The sequence below is a fragment of the Loxodonta africana genome, chromosome 9, assembly GCF_030014295.1.
Source record: "Loxodonta africana isolate mLoxAfr1 chromosome 9, mLoxAfr1.hap2, whole genome shotgun sequence".
Classification (NCBI taxonomy): domain Eukaryota; kingdom Metazoa; phylum Chordata; class Mammalia; order Proboscidea; family Elephantidae; genus Loxodonta; species Loxodonta africana.
In genome coordinates, this window is record NC_087350.1 from 84656654 (window position 1) to 84674270 (window position 17617).

At 39.9% G+C, this 17617-nt stretch overlaps 1 non-coding gene across 1 annotated transcript; it reads right to left on the minus strand.

The window, feature by feature from the left end:
* Positions 1 to 16739: 16739 nt before the first annotated feature.
* Positions 16740 to 16846, minus strand: LOC111749923 (U6 spliceosomal RNA). Its single transcript, XR_002785094.1, has one exon. It is a non-coding gene; the product is annotated as a U6 spliceosomal RNA (small nuclear RNA).
* Between the last annotated feature and the right edge of the window lie 771 nt (positions 16847 to 17617).

The window sequence follows — 17617 nt, forward strand, 5'->3', positions numbered from 1 at the left end:
GATTTGGCAGAGAGGAAATACGTGGCTGGGAGTCAGGATAAACTTTTTTTTTTCACGTTTCTGGACTTTGAACCATATTGATTCATTATCTGGTCAAAAATTTTTTTAAAAAAAATGAGAAAAAAGGATAATAAAGCTTTACGAATGAAAGTTAATATTTTGGTCAATTTCTGAACCGTAAATTTTAATTAGATGCACAGATGGATAGAGAGATGCTGTAGAGTCAACTCCAACTCATCATGACTCCATGTACAACAGAATGAAACATTGCCTAGTCCTGCATCATCTTCATGATTGCTGGCATGTTTGAGTCCATCATTGTGGCTACTGTGCCAATCCATTTCACCCGAGAGTCTCTCTTGCCCTTGCTAGCTCTCTACTTCACCAAAAACAATGTCCTCCTCTATGGTTTGATCCCTCCTGATGACTTGTCCAAAGCAATTAAGTCAGACAATGTCCTATTGTGATTCATAAGGTTTTTATTGGCTAATTTTTGGAAGTAGATTTCCAGGCCTTTCTTCCCAGTCTGTCTTAGTCTGGAAGCTCTGCGAAAGCTGTTCACTATGGATGACCTTGCTGATATTTGAGATACCGGTGGCACAGCTTCCAGTGTTACAGCAACATGCAAGCCACCCCAGTACGACAAGCTGACAGATAAATTTTAATTACTGTACTGAATTGGCCAATTTAGACAAAAAAAAAAAAAAAGGCTAAAATAAATATCAGGGTCATGAGCAGAGACCTAAACAACTTTGAAGAATTACTGGAGCTTGCTAATTTCTTCATTCCCAGTATTTCAGTTCTTCTAGTATTACAGATTGGCCATAGGTTTGGGTCTAATCACCTTGGGTGGCTTTAAGAACAACCTTGAAGACCCGCAATTGCGTTGGAGCTTAATAGCAATACATCTGAGTCCACGTTGGATGTCTGCTGGGATTGGTCCTAAGCCCCAGGCATTCAACATATGCCCTCGGGCCAGCCACCCCCTTGCTCTAGGATGCAGCCTACCTGAGATATTAGGTCTTAAGTTTTGCTTAATTAATGTGTTTAATGTTTGTCACACAGAAGCAGAAAGAAGCCTTGTTCAGGAAGCATTCTGTTAGGGGGCTGCCTGCTTGGACTTACTCAATCTGGCTGAGCACTGGGAACTTAACCATAATAGTCAAGTATGGTCTTCTCAGGTCAGAAGCTTCTACCTGAAAGGGGTTTTTCATCTGGAGTTTTATGAAGACATGAATGGGTTTACTCAGAATGACTGAGCTCTGACTCTTTAATTAGAACTTCATGAAGCATTGATGTATTATAAAGTATACACTATGGATTCTTATATCAATTTTTAGTGGCTTCTCAGTAGGAAACTGGTGACAATGCCGGAACTAAGGTTTGGCTATTTTTCTTCTTTTATATTTGGGGATTCTCTTGGGTCCTGCAAGAACTTGCTCTGTGCCATTTTATGCTGGGATGTTTGGTTCTTTCTTCATTGTCCTTATTACTTAATTTTTAATCCTTACCTATAATTTGCTTAAATACCATCTTCTTCAATAGAGTCGTTATGAATTGGCTGCTCCTACTGTCCACCCTTACCCTAGTATCCTCCAGAAAATGCCGTGTGGCTTCTAGTCCCTCTAATGGGGATGTCCAAAAGGGGCCTCTGCTTCTGGTTCTGTGTGTTCTCTTGGACAGCTACCTTCTCTTTGCAGCCCTTCACTTTCCATGTTGTTAGTGGAAGGGACACTTCAAATCTCTCTAGGGGAAAAGAGCCACTTTTTGTTAGAATCTGAAGAGAAAACTGATCCTTCACTGCACATTTGCGGTGCAGTATAATTAAACATCCCTCTGGTCGTGGGAGGCCAGGGTTACCTGAAGGGCTTACTGCCTAATCACCTTATGCTCAATACTGTGAACCTAGAGGCTGGGAATTCCATCCTCTGCTGACTGCCCTGATTACCACCAGGGTCCCCTTAACAGGCTTGCCTCTTCAGTGATTGTCCTTGTAACGTAATCCAAATGTAACCAATTCTATAATTCTGAACTGTTAAACATTTAACTCCACTAAAACGACATCATGAATCTGGGCCACTGTGAAGGATTCCTAACAAAAGAAAAATAGATTTGACTAAAGCCTCCATAGTCCTTGACTCATCCTTGAATCACATCCAATACCTGCCCTTCAAGTTTGTATTCTCTCAACTCAGCATTATTAATGGATTCCAGATCAAGGGGTGAGTACTGAGAAAATGTGGACACCCAATCCTAAACTCTCGGGAACCAGAGTTCTTCTTGCTCTTTATTTGCTTCTATCTTCTCAAATGCATACATTGCATGAGCATGACTTGGTTAGGGGCACAGATAATTTGCATGTTAATTCTTCCATAAGAAAGCCAAGTGGTTGGCTCAAGTCATCCTGTGCAGGATCTTCTTCAGAGATTTTATTTCTACTAAAACATTCAGAAACTACAGAAATATCCCTTTTGCCAACTTGCAAATGGCATGCCCCTCAGCACAATGGAGCATCCACAAGTCCCTTAGAAAGAGCCCTCTTAGGCTGGAGGTTTGAACTATTCCATTGCAGTTGGCAGGGAACTCAGATGATGAAATCTTTAGTCCAATGTTGAGACTCTCACATACTAGGAACTTTTGGGAAAATGTATAGAAAATGGTATTTATTTTGCAGTCCCTAAAGAGCTCTTGTGGAGTCAAGAGGAAAACCACCAAATTTTTGGCTTTTGGTTGAGTAAGTTTTCTGGCACTGGGGAAGATTCCACCCATCATTTGACATCACAAGTTTCCATCACTGCAGTTATCCACAAAGTCTACAATGCCAGAACCTTATGAGCCTCATTTAATGGAGACAGTATTTACGAGTATATATGCAGGTATTTGAAAGAGGAATTACAGCTTATGAAGGGCCTGAATGAAGCGTGGATATTCACTCTATCATGCACACACGTAGTTTCAACTCTCTTAGGATTTTCTCTCTCTATGTTCTAGAAAATAGTAAGTAGCCATATGTAGTACAACAAACACTGCAGCCAGACATGCCAGCTCTGGGATTCAGTTACTCCCTCAACTTGGCAAGTAACTTAACATCTCTGAGCCTCCATTTTCTCATCTGTAAGATGGGAATAATTAGACCCGCCTCAAAAAGATTCCAAGATTTAAATGTAAAGTAGATGGGAGAGTTCTTGGGTGGTGCAAATGATTAACAAGCTCAGCTACTAACCGAAAGGTTGGCAGTTTAAGTCCACCCAGGGGCAACTTGGAAGAAAGGCCTAGTGATCTACTTCTGGAAAATCAGCCATTAAAAGCCATTATTGAGCACAGTTCTCTCCACATTGAGTCCCCATGAGTTGGAATCAACTTGATGGCAACCTGTTAAAGGCTAGCACTATCTGCATTCTAACTCAGGGACCTTACCTCCTGGTGAATGTGGACTAGTGGAGTCAGGACCTCCCCATCTCATCAATCAGACAAGTGAGTCTCCCTCCCACATCAAGGAAACAGTGTAAGGTGGACATAACTTACAGTTTTTTCTTCATAATGGCTTCCTCTTGGGAAGATCTTCACTTGGAAACAAGAGAATAGAATTCTTATTAGTCCTAACAGTGGTTCATATTATTGGTGATGCTTCAAAGGAGTTGAAGTGAGGACCAAAAGGAGAACAGTGTAAGCACCTACCTCAGAATATGGCGCCTAAGATGAGAAGTTATTTCAAACCCTTGGCAATCCGTCTTCTTCCATCCTTGAATCTTTGGAGCTCTCTAAACGTGCACATGTCCCTGTCTATGAATGGGGCCATCCTGTCATAATCTGCCTTCTCATTATAGTGATTGAACAGTCTAGATCAGTGTACTTCGACTGGGTTTTATTTGCACATGGAAACCAGACATGAAAATCTGATAAAAGCGGAACTTCTGTAGTTGACATGGACATATTTGATATGTGTCAAAATGTCAGGAAAGTCTGAATTCTTCTGGGGACACTTCCAATGTCAAGGCAGGATGTTGAGTGGGCCAAGGTGCCAGACACTCACAAAAAGAGTGATTGGATGTGCCTCCTTCACATTTGGGAGCAACGTTTACAGCTTTAACTCTCCTTTTTCTGCTGCTCTTTGCTACTTACTAAAGCATGAGGATTATAATTGTTCAAGGGGGTTGGATTGGGAGGGGAGAATGGTCATTACAGAGTATGTTTTGTTTTTAAAATGGGAGAAGATTGAATTATAACATGATTGTGCAACGTGAAGGGAAGCTTCACCTGTATAAATCTTTGTAAAAAATTTTGTGCGTGTGTGTATGTGAACCGAGTTTAAACTGCTTGCTCCCCTGACGTTGACAGTCTTTCATGTTATGTCTAAGATTCTGCAAGTCAAGTTGGTCTCTGCGTTCTCCATATGACCTTTCTTACAGCTTAACATAAGTTAATAGAAATGATCATGTCCCAGCACTTGCTTTCAGAGTTTGAAATAGATTGTTGTTTTGAGCCCTACCAGAAACGGACAACAGGTTCAAATACAGAGAGAAAGAGGTCACTTGGTATTCCCTTGATAACCAGCAGATTTATTTTATTTTATTTTTACCAAACAACACTATCAAAATGATCTTTCAGGTCCCTTCTCTCTCTGTTGTTGTTGTGTGCCATTGAGTTGATTTGGACTCACAGCAACACTATAGGACAGAGTAGAACTGCTCCATAGGGTTTCCTAGGCTGTAATTTTTTTACGGAAGCAGATCACCAGGTCTCCTTTCTCTCATGGAGCTGCTGGTGGTTTCAAATTCCTGACCTTTCAGTTAGCAGCTGAAGGCTTAACCACTGGGCCACCAGGGCTCTTTCTAGCTGTAATATTCTACAACACGCCACCCAATGCTTTGAGGAATACAATTAGATTTCATCAGATGAAAGTTAAGAGACAAAAAGCAAAATATGCACCTATGCATTAGAGTTGGGATTGATATTATTTATGATGTTAAACTCAATCAGAAGAATAAAGTAAAACTCTAGTTGTGAAGTTTAATATGTGCCACCAGTCTCTTTCCACATTTTTCACACTTCCATCTCTTTACCACCTTTTGTTCTAGGAATCCAACTGCTGTATTTAGATTAAAATGCTGAAATATTCTGCTAAATGAAGCCAGAGCTGCTCTGTCAGAAACATCAAAGTAAAATGTGTTCTGAAACCATTTGGCAATGTTTTGAGGAGGCTCTCGTTTCATGAGCTACAAAACCAGTTCTGGGCAGTGTGAAGACTTTGAGCTGCCCCTGCAGTTCTTGAAGGAGGGCCAGGGAAGCTGGAGGGAGGGCATTAATGGAGGCCAGCCATGGCTGAGCCAAGTGAAATAGCCAAAAGAGAGTCAAAATTGATTTTTTAGACTCAATTTTATTTCTTCATATTTTCATGGTTCAAAGTTGTTCACATGATTCAAGACTTTAAAGTTACAAAAGACAATGAAGTCTCCCTTTCTTCCCAGTCTCTCTACCACCCAGCTTCCCATAAGCAACGTTACCATTTACTGTTCTCTTCGCTACTTTTAGTAGCTCACTACATATACTATTATAGTATATATAGTATATATGCTATATACTAAGTGATGTCTGAGTATATTTTAAATTGCATTTCTTTTATTATGAATGAGGTTGATTATGTTTTCTGATGTTTATGAGACACTTGTATTTGCTTTCCTGTAATCATGTTTTATACACTTTTTTCTATGGCGTTGTTGGTCTTTGTCTCATTGACTCTGTAGGACCTTTTTTATATTAGAGATTTTATGACACGAGTTGCAAACATTTTTCCTAGTTTGTTGGCTTTGTTCATGTTGGGTTTTGCCATATAGAACCTTTGATGTTTTTCTGTAGTCAAATTTATCATTCTTTTCTTGTACAGTTTTGGGGTTTTCATTACAGTTATCATAGCTCATATGATATATGGTTGCTATGCGTCAGAATCGACTCAACGGCACTGGGTTTGGTTTTGTTTCAGGTTTATTACAGTTAGGCTGTTCACGCTCTAAGATTATAAAATAATTCTTCCATTATTTCTTCCAGAACTTTTATGGTTTCAGTTTTTATACTTGAATCTTTTGTCCATTTGGAATTTATTTTGGTGTAAGATGTTGTCTTAGTCGTCTAGTGCTGCTATAACAGAAATACCACAAGTGGATGGCTTTAACAAAAAGAAATTAATTTTCTCACAGTCTAGTAGGTTACAAGTCCAAATTCAGGGGATCGGCTCCAGGGGAAGGCTTTCTCTCTCTCTGTCGGCTCTGGCTCTTGTCCTCAATCTTCCCCTGGTCAAGGAGCTTCTCAGCCACAGGGACCCTGTGTCCAAAGGACGTGCTCTACTCCTGGTGCTGCTTTCTTGGTGGTATGAGGTCCCCAACTCTCTGCTTGCTTCCCCGTGGCCTGCGGTGCAGGCCACACTCCAGGGAAACTCCCTTTACCTTGAATCAGGGAGGTGACCTGAGTAAGAGTTGTGTTACAATCCCACCCTAGTCCTCTCAACATAAAATTACAATCACAAGATGGAGGAAACCACACAATACTGGGAATCATGGCCTAACCAAGTTGACACATATTTTTGGGGGGATGCAATTCAATCCATGACAGATGTTAAGTATGGATCCAACTTTATTTTTGTCTAGATGGCTAACCAGTGATCCAACTCTATTGCATGACTCACCTTTTCCCTGCTGATTTCAAGTTCCTGTGCATATTGGATCCGTTTCTGGGCTTTCTATACTGTTCCATTGATCACTTCATCTGTTCCTACACCAGTATTATGCAGTTTTAGTTATTATACCTTTATGTTTTGATATCTGATGGTTATAGACTTCTTCCCCCAACTCTTTATCTTACCACTATTTTTGTTTGTTGTTTTTTTTCCCATATGGGCACTAGAACATCTCAACTATTAAAAAAATTTTTCTGTTGCTATATTTTATTTGTATTTCATTAAGTAACTTAGGGAGAAGCTTTTCCTCCACTGGAAAGGAAATCACTTGATAAAGCAAGGGAAGAGGAGATCCACTTACATGCTGAAACTATCTATAGGAGAAATTAAAACAAAACAAAATAATCAGAACTTTGTTTTAGGAAGCCTTTCTCAAGTGTCTATCAAAGACCCTTGGAATGGTAATAACCGAACCAAAACCAAACTCAGTGCTGTCGAGTCGATTCCCACTCATAGTGACCCTATAGGACAGAGTAGAACTGCCTCCATAGAGTTTCCAAGGAACGCCTGGTGGATTTGAACTGCCAACCCTTTGGTTAGCAGCTGTAGCACTTGACCACTATGCCACCAGGGTTTCCAAGGAATGGTAATAGGAGAAACTAAAAAAAAAAAAAAGGGGGATCTTATGGTCAAAAAAGCTGGGAAATGTCCACTATATTGCCCCCTTGGAGATTCACATGAACCATATAGCCCTATAAAGACATGAGAAGTCCTGCAGTAAAGATGCCTGCTGATCTCTGTTCACTGTGTTATTTCCCAGACTTGTTTCAACGTAGAACCCTTCTCCAAGTAAAAACTCTAATATTTTACAACACACTTAGGAAAACTCAGCCTGGGTGCATTCGGGGTCACTTGTGGATATTTGAAAGACAATTTCTGCACGTAAAGTCCTTTCCAATGCTGACATTCATTGATTCTAGTGGAGCTAAGTATCTAGAAAAATAATCCTTAGGCTATTATTTTTGAAACCTCAGATTGATCCCCAAAGGAACAACAAACATGCAATTTCATTCATTAAAATGGAATGAAATTGTCTGTTTCATGCCATCACTCTAGTCATTCCTTCACTCATTTGGCAGTTAGTAAGTATCTACCATGTGCTGGGCCCTGCCTATTCCTCTTTTATAAGTGAGAAGGGGCCTCTGTATCAGGGCAAGAGGACCCCCGAAGCTGAGCCTTCAGGCCTTTCTCTTGCCTTATCATCACCTTTTCATGTTCACTTTGAGGTGGATATTTCTAACAGCAGTTGCCCTGAAAACTCTCTTGTTATGTTTGGAAAAATCAGAACCGTGGGCCTATGGCAGCACTGTCTGTGTTCTTGAAAATGACTACAACATAACAAGTTCTGACTCCAGACGGGATGAAGCAGCAGGAAAAGAGAGAGACCGAAATCCCTACAAGCAGTAGGGGCTCAATTTAAAACACAGATGTTTCGATGATATCATTTACAAATAGAAAAGGCACAAAGGTAGCTTAATAAAACCACAGAAAAAAGAACAGGGGTTCCTACTTAAACACCATTTAAAAATCATTTGCTTTGGTGGTAATCTTCCTCTATTATGAAATCTCTTTGAAATAAGTACAAGGAAAATGAGTTGAGGCAGCATCACACGGAAGCGGAGCTTCTGACTTGACTAGCTGGGTGACTCAGCACCAACCCTCCTCCGTACCCTGAGATGCTGGAGTAACAGCCTTTGTCAAAGAAAATCAGATCCTACACTGATCAGCAGAATTGGGATTCAGGCTTCATCCCTGATTTTGATGTGTTTCCACACTCGTGATAGTAATATGGATTTACGAATGGTTCCCTGTAGGGTGTGAAAAATTCAGAGACATTCCAGGAGTCAACATTTGTTGTTGTTAGCTGCCATGGAGTCAGCCCCCATGGGGGCCCAAGTGCAACGAAACAAAATGCTGCCTGGTCCTACACCATCCCCACTGTGGGTCAAACTGTTGTGATCCGTGGGTTTTCATTCTAATTTTCAGAAGTAGATCTCTTCACAGTCCATCTTAGTCTGGAAGCTCCGCTGAAACCTGTTTAGCACCATGCCACATGCAAGCTTCCACTGACAGACAGTTGGTGGCTGCACATGGGGCGCATTGGCTGAGAATCTAATCGGATTTCCTGCAAGGAAGGTGAGAATTCTACCACTGAACCACCACTGCCCCAGGAGTCAACATAAAACCTGTTGCTGTAGAGTCAATTCTGACTCATACTGACCCCACAGGACAGAGTAGAACCACCCTATTGCACTTCCAAGATGTAATCTTAATAGAAGCAGATTGCCACATCCTTCTCCTGAGGAGTGGCTGGTGGGTTTGAACCTCTGAACTTTTGTTTAGCAGGCGAGTGCTTAACCACTGGGAGTCAACATGGCTAAAAAGCTTCAGGGTTTGCTCCCAGTCCCTAAAGCATGTCTAGAAATGCCTGAGAGGTCACCCTTCTGTGGAGCTATGAGCTGGGTTTTGCTAAGAGAATGGCAGATGCCAGCACACCTAGCTGATCAGATTTGGTTGGTCAGTCTCTTACTTTTCTTCTCTCCAAATGGGGGTTCTACCTTATTCCCTGCTCCTCCCACTTCACAGTTGACAACATTTTTAAAAGCCTGTTGATGTGGTTCTTCCTATAGCAGACATATCACTTTTCAGTATAGAGTTGATGTGTTAACAGTTTCCTGTCCACAAAGCGCAATTCTTGCTCCGGATGAGAAATGGAGAGTCCAGGTTGCCTTCAAGCAAATATCAAATGTCAATCATAAGCGAGCTTCTGTACATCCGTAGTCACTTTCCTGGTGTCCTCTGTGGTCACCAGATACTCTGTAATTTCAGAGAAACCAATGCATTTTCCGTTACTGTGCTACAGGAGCAAAAGGTGAGAAGCCGAAGGATCTGCGTAAAAGGGCAAGGGGCCTTAGAGAGCATCTACTACAGAGGTTTTCAAACTATGTTTCCATAGAACCCTGTTATGAGTCTTTCAATTAAAAACAGCATAAGTACGTTTCAAACTATCCAGAAAAATCCAGGGGTAAGATTAGCATCAGGTATTTCTGGATCCAGCGCTCAAATCATGTTATCAGTCACCTCCTCCCTGTTCCCCTCACCCTTGTCTTTTAATTCATCTCTCCTGTGTTTTGGAGCTTTATTCTCAATCGGGCTATCCCTATAAGGCAGCAAAAATGGCCAACAGCAGCTCCAGGCTTTATCTCTCCTAATTTAGCAACCTTGAACCAAGAGCAGCCTCTTTCCTGGTATTTTCAGTAAAAAGTTTGATTGGCCCTGACTTAGTGCTGTGCTCATTCCTGAACCATTCACGGTGACTCTGCTTGGCCATATCTGGGTCACATTCCCATCTCTAGAGCTGGAGGCTGGAGTTAGGCCCTGTGTGTGTGTGTGTGTTCAGTTGTCCCCCAGAAGAAGAGGTAGATTCCGTCATCAGAAGAGACTCTGGACAAATTAAAAATAGAAGATGGCTACCATCTCCCATGAGGCTGTATCAGGGTTGGCCATGCTAGTGAGGGGGGCAGGGAGGAGGAGAGATGTGGTTAATTCTCCAGTCCTTTTACACCTGCTTCAAACAGAAGAGCTCTCTTTTTAAAATCTGTTTTATATGTTTGGATTCTGTATTAGATAAGTTTTTCAATTTAATTTACTGTGCTTTAAGTGAAAGTTTACAGCTCAAGTTAGTTTCTTGTGCAAAAATTTATATATACTTTCTTATCTGACCCTAGTGGCTATCCCTATAATGTGACAACACACTCCTCCTTTCCACCCTGGATTTCCCATATCCATTCAACCAGTTCCTGTCCCTTCCTGCCTTCTCATCTCACCTCTGGACAGGTGCTACCCAATTAGTCTTATGTATCTACTCAAGCTAAGAAGCACACTCTTCACAAGCATTATTTTATGTCTTATAGTCCAGTCTAATCTTTGAAGAGCTGGCTTTGGGAATGGTTTTAGTTTTTGGCTAACAGAGAGTTTAGGGGACGTGTCTTCTGGGGTCCCTCCAGTCTCAGTCAGACCATTAAGTTTGGTCTTTTTATTAGAATTTGAGTTCTGCACACCACTTTTCTCCTGCTCCGTCAAGGACTCTGTTGTGTTCCCTGTCAGGGTGGTCATTCTTGGTAGCCGGGCACCGTCTAGTTCTTCTGGTCTCAGGCTGATGGACTCTCTGGTTTATGTGGCCCTTTCAGTCCCTTGGGCTGGTATTTTCCTAGTGCCTTCATTCTCTTTTGCTCCAGGTGGGTTGGGACAAATTGATGCATCTTAGATGGGTGCTCGCTAGCTTTTCAGACCCCAGACACCACTCACCAAAGTGGGATGCAGAACATTTTCTTAATAAACTTTGTTATGCCAATTGGCCTGGGTGTCCCCTGAAACCATGGTCCCCAGACCACTCAGCTCTGTTACTCTGTCCCTCAAAGTGTTTGGGTGTATTCAGGAAACTTCTTAGCTCTTGGCTGAGTCCAGTTGTGCTGACTTCCCCTATATCGTGTATTGTCCTTCCCTTCACCTAAGATAATTCTTGTCTACTATCTAGTTAGTGAATACTCCTCTCCCTCCATCTCCACCCTCATAACCATTAAAGAATGTTTTCTTCTGCGTTTAAACCTTTTCTTGAGTTCTTATAATAGTGGTCTCATACAATATTTGTCCTTTTGTGACTGACTAATTTCACTCAGCATAATGCCTTCCAGATTCATCCTTGTTATGAGGTGTTTCTCAGATTCATCATTGTTGTTTATCGATGCATAGTATTCCATTGTGTGAATACATGGTAATTCATTTATTCATTCGTCTGTTGATGGTCACCTAGGTTGTTTCCATCTTTTTGCTATTGTGAATAGTGCTGCAATGAACATGGGTATGCATATATCTATTCGTGTGATGGCTCTTATTTCTCTAGGGTATATACCAAGAAGTCAGATTGCTGAATTGTATGGTACTTATATTTCTAGCTTTTTAATGGAAGTGCCAGATCAATTTCCAAAGTGGTTGTACAATTTTACATTCCCATCAGCAGCGTATAAGTGTTCCAGTCTCTCCACGATCTCTCCAGCATTTACTATTTTGTGTTTTTTGGATTAATGCTTGCCTTGTTGGGGTGAGATGGTATCTCATTGTGGTTTTGATTTCTCTAATGGCTAATGATTGTGAACATTTCCTCATGTGTCCGTTAGCTGCCTGAACGTCTTCTTTGGTGAAGTGCCTGTTCATATCCTTTGCCCATTTTTTAAATGGGCTGTCTTTTTGTTGTTGAGGTTTTGCAGTATCTTGTAGATTTTAGAGATTAGGCCCTAACTGGATATGTTGTAGCCACAAATTTTTTCCCAGTTTGTAGGTTGTCTTTTTACTCTTTTGGCGAAGTCTTTAGGAGCTCCCACTTATCTAGTTTCTCTTCTGGTGTTTGTGCATTGTTAGTAATGTTTTGTATTCAGTTTATGCCATGTATTAGGGCTCCTAGTGTTGTCCCTATTTTTTCTTCCATGATCTTTATCTTTTTAGATTTTATATTTTGGTGTGAGGTATGGGTCTTGTTTCATTTTTTTGCTGATGAATATCCAATTATGGCAGCACCATTTGTTAAAGAGACTGTCTTTTACCCATTTAATGGGCTTTGGGCCTTTGTCAAATACCAGCTGCTCATAGGTAGATGAATTTATGTTTGGATTTTCAATTCTGTTCCATTGATCTATGATTTGTTGTTGTACCAGTACCAGGCTGTTTTGACTACCATGGCAGTATAATAGGTTCTAAAATCAGGCAGTGCAAGGCCTCCCACTTTGTTCTTCTTCTTTGGTAATGCTTTACTTACCCAGGGCCTCTTCCCTTTCCATATGAAGTTGGTGATTTGTTTCTCCATCTCATTAAAGATGCCTTTGGAATTTGGATCGGGATTGCATTTTATCTGTAGATTCCTTTGAGTAGAATCAACATTTTCACAATGTTGAGTCTTACTACCCATGAGCAAGGTATGTTTTTTTCCACTTATGTAGGTCTCTTTTGGTTTCTTGCAGTAGTGTCTTGTAGTTTTCTTTGTATAGTTCTTTTACATCTCTGGTTAGATTTATTCCTAAGTATTTTATCTTCTTGGGGGCTATTGTAAATGGTATTGATTTGATGATTCCCTCTTGGAAGTTCTCTTTGTTGGTGTAGAGGAATCCAACTGACTTTTCTATGTTTATCTTTTATCCTGATACTTTGCTGAACTCTTCTATTAGTTCCAGTAGTTTTCATATTAATTCTTTAGGGTTTTCTGTTTATAAGATCATATCATCTGCAAGTAGAGATAGTTCTATTTCTTCCTTACCAATTTGGATGCCCTTTATTTCTTTTTCTAGCCTAACTGCTCTGGCTAGGACCTCCAGCACGATGTTGAATAAGCGTGGTAAAAAAGGGCATTCTTGTCTGTTTCTCGTTCTCAAGGGGAATGCTTTTGGACTCTCTCCATTTAGGATGATGTTGGCTGTTGGCTTTGTATAACTGCCCTTTATTATGTTGAGAAATTTCCCTTCTATTCCTATTTTGCTGAGAGTTTTTATCATGAATAAGTGTTGGACTTTGTCAAATGCCTTTTCTGCATCAATTGATAAGATCATGTGGTTCTTGTGTTTTAATTATTTGATGGATTACACTGATTGTTTTTGCAATGTTGAACCATCTCTGCATATCTAGTATGAATTCCACTTGGTCATGGTGAATTATTTTTTTGATATGTTGTTGAATTCTATTGGCTAGAATTTTGTTGAGGATTTTTGTGTCTATGTTCATGAGGGATATTGGTCTGTAATTTTCTTTTTTTGTGGTGTCTTTACTTGGTTTTGTTATCAGGGTTATGCTGGCTTCAAAGAATAAGTTTGGGAGTATTCCATCCTTTTCTATGCTCTGAAATATCTTTAGTAGTATTGGTGTTAACTATTCTCTGAAAGTTTGGTAGAATTCTCCAGTGAAGCTATCAGGGCCAGGGCTTTTTTTTTTTTAATTGAGAGTTTTAAAATTACCTTTTCAATCTCTTCTTTGGTTGTGGGTTTATTTAGTTGTTCTACCTCTGTGTTAGTGTAGGTAGGTAGTGTGTTTCTAGAAATTTGTCCACTTCCTCTAGGTTTTCAAATTTGTTAGAGTACATTTTTTCATAGTATTCTGTTATGATTCTTTTAATTTCAGTTGGGTCTGTTGTGATATCGCTCATCTCATTTCTTATTCGGGTTATTTCCTGCCTCTCCTGTTTTTTTTTTTTCCATTTGGCCAGTGGTTTATCGATGTTGCTGATCTTTTCAAAGAACCAGCTTTTGGTCTTGTTAACTCTTTGAATTGTTTTTCTATTCTCTATTTCATTTAATTCTGCTCTAATTTTTATTATTTGCTTTCTTCTGGTGCCTGAGGTCCTCTTTTGTTACTCTCTTTCTATTTGTTCGAGTCATAGGGTTGATGTTTTGATTTTGACCCTTCTTTTTGGATGTGTGCATTTATTGCTATAAATTGACCTCTGAGCACTAGTTTTGCTGTGTCCCAAAGGTTCTGGTAGGATGCGTTTTCATTCTCATTTAATTCTATGAATTTCTTTATTCTATCCTTAATTTCTTCTATAACCTAGTAGTTTTTGAGCAAGGTGTTGTTCAGTTTCCATGTGTTTGATTTTTTTCCCTTGCTTTTTCTGTTATTGATTTCCACTTTTATGGCTTTATGATCAGAGAAAATGCTTTGTAATATTTTCATGTTCTAGATTCTGCTAAGGCTTACTTTATGACTTAATATGTGGTGTAATCTGGAGAATGTTCCATGTGTGTTGGAAAAGAAGGTATACTTGGCTGCTGATGGTGGGGTGTTCCGTATATGTCTATGAGATCAAGTTGGTTGATTGTGGCATTTAGATATACTGTGTCTTTATTGAGCTTCTTTCTGGATGTTCTGTCCTTCACCAAAAGTGGTATGTTGAAGTCTCCTACTGTTATTGTGGAGCTGTCTATTTCTTTTCAATGCTGTTAGAGTTTGTTTTATGTATTTTGAAGCCCTGTCATTGGGTGCATAAATATTTATTATGGTTATGTCCTCCTGGTGTATTGACCCTTTAATCATTAAATAGTGTTCTTTCTTATATTTTGTGGTAGAATTTGCTTTAAAGACTATTTTGTCAGAGATTAATATTGCCACTCCTGCTCTTTTTTGATTGTTGTTTGCTTGATATTATTTTTTCCCATTCTTGAGTTTTAGTTTGTGTCTTTGATTCTAAGGTGTATCTCTTGCAGGCAGCATTTAGATGGATCATGTTTTTTTAATCCATTCTGCCACTCTCTTGTCTTTTTCTTGGCGCATTTAGTCCATTTACATTCATTGTAATTATTGATAGGTATGAGTTTTTTTTTTTATGAGTTTAGTGCTGTCATTTTGATGTATTTTTTATGTGTGTGTTGTTGACAGTTTCTTTGTTCCACTTAATTTTGTGCTGAGTCATTTTTCTTTATGTATTTTCTTTTCATCTGTTTCATTGTTGTTGACTTTTTATTTGCTGAGTCTTCACATTTTTCTTTTGATGTGTAGGATTGTTAGTTTCTTTTGTGGTTACTTTAATTTACCTCTGTTTTTCTATGTTTAAACCAGTCTTTGATTTCTTTATATCATCTTGACTTCGTCCCCATATGAGAGAATGTACATTATTTAGTCCCTCTGTTTTGTTTTAATGTTGTCATCTTTTACATGTTGATGTTCCCCTATTTTCAGTGTTTTAGCTTTGATTTATTTGTGACTTCCCTATCTGGGTTGATATCTGGTTGTTCTGTCCCGTGTTCTAGTCTTGGGTTGTTATCTGATGTTACTGATTTTCTAACTGGAGGACTCCCTTTAGTATTTCTTGTAGTTTTTTTTTAATTCCCTAAACTTCTGTTTATCTGGAAATGCCCTAGTTTCGCCATCATATTTGAGAGACAGTTTTGCTGGATATATAATTCTTGGCTGGCAGTTTTTTTTCCCTTCAAGGCTTTCTATATGTCATATCATTGCCTTCTTGCCTTCATGGCTTCTGCTGAGTAGTCCCAGCTTAGTCTTATTAACTCTTCTTTGTAGATGACTTTTAGTTTATCCCTACCTACTCTTAAATTCTCTTTTTATCTTTGGTTTTGGCAAGTTTGATTATGGTATGTCTTGGTGACTTTTTTTTTTTAATTAACTTTTATTGAGCTTCAAGTGAACATTTACAAATCAAGTCAGACTGTCACATATAAGTTTATATACACCTTATTCCATACTCCCACTTGCTCTCCCCCTAATGAGTCAGCCCTTCCAGTCTCTCCTTTCGTGACAATTTTGCCAGCTTCCAACTCTCTCTATCCTCCCATCCCCCCTCCAGACAGGAGATGCCAACACAGTCTCAAGTGACCACTTGATATAATTAGCTCACTCTTCGTCAGCATCTCTCACCTACCCACTGTCCAGTCCCTTTCATGTCTGATGAGTTGTCTTCGGGGATGGTTCCTGTCCTGTGCCAACAGAAGGTTTGGGGACCATGACCGCCGGGATTCCTCTAGTCTCAGTCAGACCATTAAGTATGGTCTTTTTATGAGAATTTGGGGTCTGCATCCCACTGATCTCCTGCTCCCTCAGGGGTTCTCTGTTGTGCTCCCTGTCAGGGCAGTCGTCGATTGTGGCCGGGCACCAACTAGTTCTTCTGATCTCAGGATGATGTAGGTCTCTGGTTCACGTGGCCCTTTCTGTCTCTTGGGCTCTTAGTTGTCGTGTGACCTTGGTGTTCTTCGTTCTCCTTTGCTCCAGGTGGGTTGAGACCAATTGATGCATCTTAGATGGCCGCTTGTTAGCATTTAAGACCCCAGACGCCACATTTCAAAGTGGGATGCAGAATGTTTTCATAATAGAATTATTTTGCCAATTGACTTAGAAGTCCCCTTAAACCATGTTCCCCAAACCCCCGCCCTTGCTCCGCTGACCTTTAAAGCTTCATTTTATCCCTGAAACTTCTTTGCTTTTGGTCCAGTCCAGTTGAGCTGACCTTCCATGTATTAAAAATATGGAATGCTTCACGAATTTGCGTGTCATCCTTGCGCAGGGGCCATGCTGATCTTCTCTGTATTGTTCCAATTTTAGTATATGTGCTGCCGAAGCGAGCACCTTGGTGACTTTTGAGATCTACCTTGTGTGGGGTTTGATGAGCTTCTTGGATAGATATTTTCTCATCTTTCATGATATCAAGGAAGACTTCTGCCAACAAATCTTCAACAATTCTCTCTGTATTTTCTGATATACCCCCCGTTCTGATACTCCAATTACTCGTAGGTTATTCCTCTTGATAGAGTCCCACATAGTTCTTAGGGCTTTGTCATTTTTTAAAAATTCTTTTATCTGATTTTTCCTCAAATAAATTGGTGTCAAGTGCTTTACCTTCAATCTCACTAATTCTGACTTCCATTGCCTCAATTCTGCTCCTACGACTTTCTATCGAGTTGTCTAATTCTGAAATTTTATTGTTAATCTTTTGGATTCCTGTTTGCTGTTTCTCTGTGAATTCCTGCAGCCTTTTAAATTTGTTATTATGCTCTTGTATAACCTTCTTAAGTTCCTCTATTGCTTTTTCCATGTGTTCCTTGGCTTGTTCTCCATTTTGCCTGATCTCCCTCCTGATCTCGAGAGCTTTGTGTATTAATCTTTTGAATTCTACCTCTGGTAATTCCACAAAATTATCTTTTTCCAGAACGTTTCTTGATTCTTTGTTTTGGGTGCTTGCTGAAGCCATCATGGTTTGCCTCTTTATGTGATTTGATATTGACTGTTGTCTCCGAGCCATCCATGTTGTTATATTTATTTACGTTTGCTTACTGTGTCTTGGCTTCTTGTTTTGATACGCCCAAATAGGCTGGTCGTGTGAGCTAGTTTGATTATTGG